Source organism: Falco cherrug, chromosome 9 (genome assembly GCF_023634085.1).
Source record: "Falco cherrug isolate bFalChe1 chromosome 9, bFalChe1.pri, whole genome shotgun sequence".
NCBI classification, from domain to species: Eukaryota; Metazoa; Chordata; class Aves; order Falconiformes; family Falconidae; genus Falco; species Falco cherrug.
The window spans coordinates 52,529,399-52,537,552 of NC_073705.1; positions in this window are offsets into that span (position 1 = coordinate 52,529,399).

Below are 8,154 nucleotides of genomic sequence, written 5' to 3' on the forward strand. Positions count from 1 at the left end.
GTTGAGTTAGTGGGTGCTGGTCATTGCAACGTGGGTCTATGAAAAGTAGCTGCTGTCCCAGCACAGACACGCTCTGTGACAGACAAAATCAAGATGGTTTTTGGAAGTTGGCGGAGCCGCTGCACAGCAGCGCCCTTCCTTCCCATTCCTGCTCGCGGCAGGAGTAGCTGGAGGCTGGAAGGAGAAGCCTGACCCCAGTGCCAGCCTTGGCCACCTCCACCTGGCACGTCAGGCAGCGAGCTGGGGCATGGGGGCATGGTCCCGGCCCCCTCATCCCGCTGGACTCTTGCACAGCTCTCTCCTTGGCTGGGCTTTGTGGCAGCCCAGGCACAATCTCCCTCTCGGTGAGGATGCAGCCCCCTGTTCCTGTGGGTGGGATTTGTTGTCTCGGGTCTGCCCAGCTGCGTTCACAACACTGAGCAGACACAGCAGAGAAGGCATGGTGAAATTAGAGAGAGACCGAAGGAAGCAGACAGCCAGGAAAACAAAACCATGCTTTTCTCTAGGAGCGCTTGGTAGAAACCCTAGAAGGTGTTAAATTGATTTAATCCTTGCCTTGTTTTATTTGGCCACCACTTGCGAAACGCTGCTGTTGATTTTGGCATAAGAAATGAACTGTGCTATTTGAGCCAGCGTTTCTAATGTAGTCTTGAACAGGGGTATTTCTAGAGATGATTAAAAAAAAAGCTGCTTTAAAAAGACAAAAGCTCTCCCATACAGTAGAATAGAAGCTTTTCTAAAGCCCTTTTCCCCCCTCCTTCATCTTGAAAACACATTTGTAACCATTAGTTGGGTGTCATGTTTTGTGATGGGGGTACTCTGGCCCTTCGCATCCCACCCTGGCAAGGTGGGGGCTGCCAGAGGAGGGATGGTGCCTCTCCAGCCCTGCTGGTCGTGAATCATGTCAGTCTGAAGGGGAACCCAAGCTGCTCCCCAGCTCAGCACCGGCTCCAGACTTTGCAACTCCCTTTTCCCTGAAAATTTTCTGGGAAGAGGTTTTTAGGCTAAGGAAGCATCCTTCCATTAATGGCACCATTACATTAGAAACTAATTAGAAGTACTTAGAACTAGAGGTCTTCTGTCGTATTTCAGTCAAAAAGCCATTTCTCTTGTCAGTGTTCAGATGCCAGAGGGTAATAAGGAACAGTCCGAAATCTGTTGTAAAAGCAGAAGCCCAAACAAACCAAGCAGCTGTAGCAGATTAAATACGTTCTATTAATATGTCCTGTCAATACAAGTTCAATGTAAGTTATGAAACTGCAAACTTTATTAATTCCCTTCTAAATGTGTAAATTCTGTCTATAGTAAGCTTCCTATTTAAGGCTGCTTAATGAAAAATGATAAAATTTGAAATAAACACAAATATTTTCCCCAGAAAACAATTTCCTGTTGGTATTGCTACATTTGATAGAGAAACATTCAGTCTCACAGAACCCTATAAATAAAAGCTGGAAAACGTTTAGTTAGATGTTAGAGGAAACAACAAGATCTGAAAGGCAACGAGTTGTGGACATTGTCTTGTCTGTAGTGGCCGATCAAGAGTTCACAGACGTTTTTCTTTTTTGACTCTTATTTCCTTTCTACAAGCCTGATTCTGCCCACGGTTACGTGCCCGTGTGTGATGCCACATGTGCTAGAAACTATTTGTTTGCATAAGGTTAGATGGCAGGAACATCTGCATTTGTAGTAGACCTCGTTTTTGCTGCTGTTTTGCATCTAGAATAGTAAAGTAAAAATAAGATTTTCTACGAAAATATGGTTGGCTATACAGGGATGTGATGTGCTACGTTTCCAGAGCACTGGGATCCTACCTGTTTCTAACCAGTAAGGTAAATGTTTATATTTTCCTTACTGCTTGTTTACATATTTAATTACAATTATTATGCAAACTTACTGAATAGGAAAACAATTTAATGAGATTATATGAATTGTCTGCCTGGGCACCTCCAGCTTAAAAACTACAAAATGCTAAAAAGTTTTGGTTAACAAAAGCTCTCTTGTAGTTGTTAAAGATTTTGTTGCTAAACTATTTGATGTTAATTAGTTTTACTTGGTCTTTGAGTGAAATACAGGCTTCGTTTTGAGCAGTTAGGATGGACGTTCGTTGTGCTGTTTCTGTTCTTCCCCAAAATTGCCTGCGCAACTTTTTAATGATCATCACTTGCACACACCAATAATCCAATTCCATGTTCACGTTAAAAACAAACGAAGCCGTCACTGTTTTTGTTCCTTCAGAGGCGTGTGGCTCAGCAAAGAAGAGCGGTACAGCCAGCAATGGCCCTTGGAAAATGGCAAAATAGAGGTTATTTTTTAGCCCCAGCTTGCACGAGGATCTTGAAGAACACAGAGTCAATGGTCTAAACCAAAAGGTTTTAGCACCACTGTTGATTGTGTACTGCATAGTGGTTTTTTTTGTTTTTTTTTTTAAACACAGGTAATTTAGTATAAGGTGTGTGTTTACAGACAATTCTCCATATGAATTCAAATGGCTTTTCCTGTGCCTTGCATTCATCAATATTGGCTGTCACAGCTGTCATGTAGCCAATTTATCTGCTTACTAGGTCTCTCTGATATTTCTTTGAACTTGATCAGTGCAAATGACTTTCTGATCCACAGCAATATGTTACTTCTCACCTTTCACTGCCTTTTATAACAACCTCTTCTGAGTGGCTTTGAGAAAAGTTTATCAAAAGCCTTAAGCTGAGTTTCTGTCTTGCTTGCTTCCTTCAAGATCTTAATATTACATAGAAATAGCAATTATAAACACCCTCTGTAAAGTGACATTTTTGGCTAATGCTCCATGTTTTATTTTTTTTTGTAATTCCTTTTTGATGTGAGAATACCTTCTACTGATGCCAGTATCACTCCTGGCCAGCTAATGCACGTTTGGGTTTTGTTGTGTTTTGCCTTTTTGCTTCCCATTCCCCCCAAAAAAGAAGCATCTTATCTGTCGGTATGAAGTCAGATTACACTTGGGAGGAGAGGAATTGGGGTGTGTGTGTATTTTAACTAGTATTCTGGCCAGTCTGACAACTAACCACTCAGAGCAGCACGCATCTCAAAGACAGCACTGGGCACACAGTCGGGCTGTGTGATGTCTGCGTGCATCACCAAACGAAGCCAATTTGCTTTCGGGTGCAAACCTGCTGCTCATGTAAAACTGCAAAGGTTAGCAAAATTATGTTTCTAAAGCAAAGAATGTTTCAACAAACTCCTAAATGAAAAAACCTTCAGATTATATGTATTATTGGGTTGAGGAAAGACATAATAGGGTTTGTGATGAAACCAAACTTCAGAATTCCTGATGGCATCCACATACGAAAGATTTTTAGGTAAATTGCTACGGCTTTTTGTACCATATATGATTTCTGTGTTGTTTGACTTGTTTTCACTTGACATCAGATTAGCCGACAGGTTAAATATTGTGGTTTCAAAGTGTTAATTTAGCACATTTGCAAATTAGAATTTTAACATATTTGGGATTTTGATGACACTAAAGCCAAATTGAAATGTTTAAAGCAGATGATTTTAGGTGCAGTTCAGCAATTAAATTAATTTCTAGCTTTCTGATGCTGAGAAGGACACTCAATGCCGGTAATAGCTTATTTTCTGGGATGCAGATTGGGGAGCTGACTGCAAACTTCCAAACGAACACGTGTGCTTGATTTGTCTATTTGTATTCAAGTTTACCTTTTTTGGTTGTCAGTAACACTACCCCACCTGCCCTATACAGCTTGTAGTGCTTAAATCTATTTGGAAAATCATGTGAATAGGGATTTGCATCATTACAATTTCCTTTCCATTTAGGAAGCATCTGCTATATCTTTAAAAATAGCAGGTTTGAAGAGGCCACAGGCTGTGAAACAGACCAAACCATTATTAAAATGAAACAAAAACTTAAAAAAAAAAAAAAAAAAGCTAGCTGGACCTAATTCAACAGCAGTTTCAGCATTTTTTTTCCCTCTCTTTTTACCTTGAAAAGGTTAAAAGCATTTGGGTCCTTGTGGAAAATGTAATTGCATTTCAGCCTTGTTTATGTGTGAATCTAAAGAATACTAATAATCTGCCATATGAAAAAGTTCTGTTCTTCTGCTAACAGGCAATCCTTCTTGTTCCTAACAGGTCTTTCTATTAAGTAAACAGTTAAGGCCTAATTGGAGCTTTTATCTGTACCATGTCACACTAACTGATCAACCATTGCTAGCAGTCATATAAATGTCATTTTAAGTAGTTCAATTGTACAGATCCAAGTACTACAAGGAACGAGGAAAAACCTCAGCTGCAATTTTTCTTAATAACAAATAAAAAGCAAAGTTCTATGAAGATGTGTTTGAGCAGGTTAAGTTAACAACATTATCCCGCTAACCTTCATGCATATCATTTCCACGGGCAGCTGGACGTTTTGTCAGGGGAATCGACTTTATCCCAGGATGTTTCTCTCTCTAATTAGGTTTTCCGTTCTTTTGATGGTGGGCAGCGTCGTCACGGTGTGCTTCCCAGTTTGCTGTTTATCTCATAGGAAAGCTCTAGCACAAAATATTTCTGCCAGGCTTGGTCCGTTAATCTGCCTACGTGATCACCAGGAGCCCTACACAATAAAAACTACTGACTTGCACGGTTTTCCTGGGGTGGGATACACACTCTGCTCCCCAGCTTCTCCCATCCTCTCTGTTTCTCTGCCCAAGCACCAGCTTTGCAGGAAAAGAAAACAAAACCCCTTTTAGTACTGTTTTAGACGAGCAGGATATTTGGTTTGTTTATGTGTTTGTTTGCTTCACTTCCTAGTCATTGCCTGAAAGTCTGGCTTTGGCTTCTCCCAAGTCCCATTGCAGACATCCCAAATGGAAACTAAAAATATAGCTGCGCTTTCCAAAAGCACTCAGCATGGGTTTGTTCTTGCTTTCAGTGGGAGCAGGGTTTAGCCAGGGCACAGCGAATTCCATCCCAATCTATGTTAGAAAATAAGGTCCAGAGAACACTTGCATTGCTTTTGAAAAATTACAGGCTGGCTTTCCAGGCACAGTTCCCCTGATTTTTTTCCACATCCTCTGATCCAGAGATAGAAACTTCCTTTTTTTTTTCCTGATAGTATTGCCGTTTTGTGTTGGTTGGCAGGCATCACACGGCTGCTACCAGTAGTATTATTATTAAACTCATTAGAAAATTGTGGAAGTGTTTCAGGTGTTTCCAATGTGCTTTTGAGTCCTGCAGTTCTGAACGCTGGACAGAAGAATCCGAAACAATGAGAGCAACTCCCTCTAGGAACATCAAACCTTTTAAAACTGTCCTCTCATCTGGCACTGTCAAATTAATGGAGCTCTAGAAAATAGGTCATTGAGCTCATTCCTTGTCTCAAGGCAGAACTGAGTCATTTGTAAGAAAGAAAGATGAATGCTGTCTTCCTAAGGTCCACTGAGCCCAACATCCCCATCGTCAGCAGCAGCTCGTAGGGTGTAGCGTACACTGGCGCAAGGACACAGCCACCCCCTGTCCCCAGTACCCTTCCACCACCTCAGAGTCCAGAGATTTTGTGATCTGGAGCTGGTGTCCTCAGATCTGAAAGCTGCCTTGTCTTCCTCCCCTCGCCCCAGCCTCAGAGCCTGGACTGCCCGTGTTATCGCAGGGTGCTGATGTGACATCTGTCCTGCCCTGCCTGCATGACGTGCAGAGCCCCTAATGAGCGGGTGGGATTGATATGGTGACATCTATTGGCTTCAAGGTGCGTAATGCAGCTGCCAGCCACATCATCTTGCAAGTTGAAAGGGAGAGTATTTTCGCCTGAGTTACCAAGCAAAGAACATCCATTTCTGCCCTTGGTGCAGAAAGCCTCTTAAAAATGCACTTGGAGACCAGGTACTAACCACGGGTGTCTCACCTGCCATTACAGGGACATCATAAACCAGACCAGCTTTGCCATGGGTTGGTCTTGGAGGCAAACCTATGGTAAACCAAGCAAACAGGACCTGGTGGCCATCCCTGTAGGTCACTGCATTGCTCGTTCTGTTTGCTGGGCTACAGGCTGAAAGAACAGTTTTAGTTCACTGGCTCCTGATTTTTCTAGGTTTGCTTTACCTCTGGCTCACATATTTATTGCGAAAATTTCATGTCAATCTCCTTTTTCCACCTGGGTTGGAGTATCATCCCGTCTCCCCACAGCTGGCATTGGGCTGAAGTGTTTCAGTTCAGATGCTGCTAACAGGTGGCCATCCCCACCAGGGCTCCTAGGCTTTATCCTGGAGAAGGGTCTCTGAAGGTCCCAAAGCAAGTGATGCACCTCCTTCCCTTTGACCGAGGCAAACAAGCTGTCTGGAAAAAGCTTGACCTTAGGCTAGCTGAAGTTAGCAGATCTGGTAGTCCAGGTTTGGTGAGCTCTGGGCCAGAGGAGCAGGCAGGACCGTAGGAGGGCTTGGGGCAGATCTTGTATCCACAGATCTGGTCCTATTTACTAAACGTTGGGTGCGATGGGGTTGTAGCTTTGGTGTTTTGTTTGGCCTGGTGATGGTTGTTAGTCGTGTTTCCTTGGCAGCGATGCTGACTTGTGACTCAGTTTCCTTCGTGCACACGTACAAATCCAGACTTGGCTGCTGCGGCCAAAGCTCTGCTCAGCGCCAGCACTGCCTTCTGCGGTGGAGGTACCCCTGTGTACGACCTTCCCAATGAAGAAGAAATCAGTGGGCTGTGGTGGAGGGACTGCTGAGCTTTTGATAATCCCACAGGAATAGCTGCAGTGGCTCGTCCCTCCCATCAGCAGAGGAACCAGGATGCTCGGCTGGACGGGGGCCAGCTGTGTTTTGCGTGGTCAGGCGGAGTAACAGAAGTGCTGCCTGCGGTGCGGGGATAGGCACGTGCAAAGGGATGGATACGCACACTTGAAAACCCTCGTTATTCATCCTATCTTTTCCAAGGCTAGTTTGATAAGATTTCTTCTTACCCTCCAGAGTTTTGTGAAGGTCTGGGAGGTGTCCCCTTTCCAGGAGGCTGTTCTAGGCGGCCCGAGCAGCCCTGCTCCATTGTTCCCAGCAGCACCATGAAACTTTTGTGTCCCTCGGTTGAGCTCATGCCCTCCGGCCCCGGGCAGATCGTTCTTCCTGCAATTAGTATTCATGGTTAGCTAAGCAGAACCTCTACAACACATCTTCCCTGCTTTGAAGGTTATGTTACATGGTTTCAAAGTGGCCAGAGGAAAGATTCCTGTATGAAGAAGATAGCTGGGAATATCCATTGTCGCCTTCTTGTGTATTTAATGCTTGCATTTCGGGTAGGATTTCCTTGCTATTTATTCGGCGCTTTATCATTTAATACATAATCAAGCAGGACAGCCAGTAAGAACATTGTGGTTTTAAAATTTTCCATTGAATTTTGTTGCAGGATTCCAATCTCTTTCTTGGATTTGGGAGAAGAGGTGGTTATTTTTATTTCTTAAGAGAATTTGCATGAGTTGTTCTTAAAGTTTTTGCATTTTTGCAGATATAGCAAACATATTTTTTCTTACTCTGTATGTTCAGAGATTGCTGTGTATTTAATCTTTACTGCAAAGAGCAAAAGTGATGTAACTTTTCAGTAGTAAAACTCCTCTTGCTTTGAAAAAGGTGATACCACCTTTCCTCTGTTATGAGTGAAGGTAACTGAGGCAGGAATAGTTTAAAGGACTTTTCTAACAGCAGAGCTAGAAACCACTGGTCACTGTGCAGTTTGGTGGCATTTTCAGGAGAACCATAGTTTTGGAAGGGATCTCCTAGCTGGCTGCCTGTTATTCCAAGATTTCTTTCTTCATATTTACAAGGGAAAATGCTGTGGGTGCTTTTCCTCAAGACAAGGGCATATGAGCTGCTGTCAGGACACAGACAATGTCTTGGAAAATAGCTGGAGAGGTGGAGCCCTTTGTCAGTTTTGGGGGTAATCTGAAATAAACTGCTCTCGTACTGTATCTCATTGCAGAATTTTCATGGCCCCAGTGGACATTTTCATTGCTTTTGAAAGGCAGCTGTAGGCAAAAAGGTTATAATGAAGTCTTTAGTAGTGGTGGCAGCCCATATGCCGTGGGATACAGCGGTGGCTGCAAGTAACAGAAACATCAGGTTTTGTTTTGGAATGTTTTTGGCATATCCTGTGCCATAAAGAAAGAAAAGGAAAAAGATTTTAAATATAACTTAG